The sequence below is a fragment of the Calidris pugnax genome, unplaced genomic scaffold (genome assembly GCF_001431845.1).
Source record: "Calidris pugnax isolate Ruff unplaced genomic scaffold, ASM143184v1 scaffold162, whole genome shotgun sequence".
Taxonomy (NCBI): domain Eukaryota; kingdom Metazoa; phylum Chordata; class Aves; order Charadriiformes; family Scolopacidae; genus Calidris; species Calidris pugnax.
This window is the reverse complement of record NW_015090900.1, coordinates 1,629,415-1,630,294: the sequence shown is the minus strand read 5'-3', so window position 1 is coordinate 1,630,294 and position 880 is coordinate 1,629,415.

The following is an 880-nucleotide window of genomic DNA, read 5'->3' as shown; positions in this document are numbered from 1 at the left end:
TGTTAGGGCATCCTGGCCAGTGTCAGGACCAGCGTGGCCAGTAGGAGCAGGGAAGTGATGGTGACTCCATACTGGGAGCTGGTGAGGTCTCACCTCTTGTGTTGGGGTCAGTTCTGGGGGTCCCCCCCCAAAAAATGATGTTGAGGGGTTGGAGGGTGTCCAGAGCCACCAAGATGGGGAGGGGTCTGGAGAACAAGTCACACGAGGAGAGGCTGAGGGAACTGGGAATGTTGAGTTTGGAGAAGAGGAGGATGAAGGGGAGACCTCGTTGACCTCTACAAGTCCATGGAAGGAGGTTGGGTGGAGAGAGGTGGGTGTTGACCTCTTGGGTTGACCTCTTCTCCCAAGGGAATGGCGCCAGGAGCAGAGGGAATGGTCTGAAGTTGGGGCAGGGGAGGTTTAGAGTAGATATTGGGAAGAATGACTTTACTATCCATCCCTGGAGGTGTTCAAAAGAGGGGTTGATGTGGTGCTGGGAGGTCTGGTTTAGTGATGATGCTCCTTGTTTGTTGTGTGGGTGTCTATTTTTGTCAGTTGGGTTGATGGTTGGACAAGATGATCTTTAAGGTCCCTTCCAACCTAGAAGATTCTGTGATTCTGTGATTCTGTGATACTAAGAGGGTGGTCAGGCCCTGGAAGAGCCTGTCCAGGGAGGTGGTGGAGTCCCCATCCCTGGAGGTCGTTAAGAAACGTGTAGACGTGGCACTTCAGGGCATGCTCTAGTGCCCAAAATTGTTGGGTTGTGTCTCTCTGGGGGGGTGGGGGTGTGTGTTGGTCGGGGTTGGTGTTGGTTTGTTTGGGGTTTTTTTTGTGGTTGGACTCAATGATCTCAAAGGTCCCTTCCAACCGTGAAGATTCTGTGTTGAAGGGGGTTTGGGGG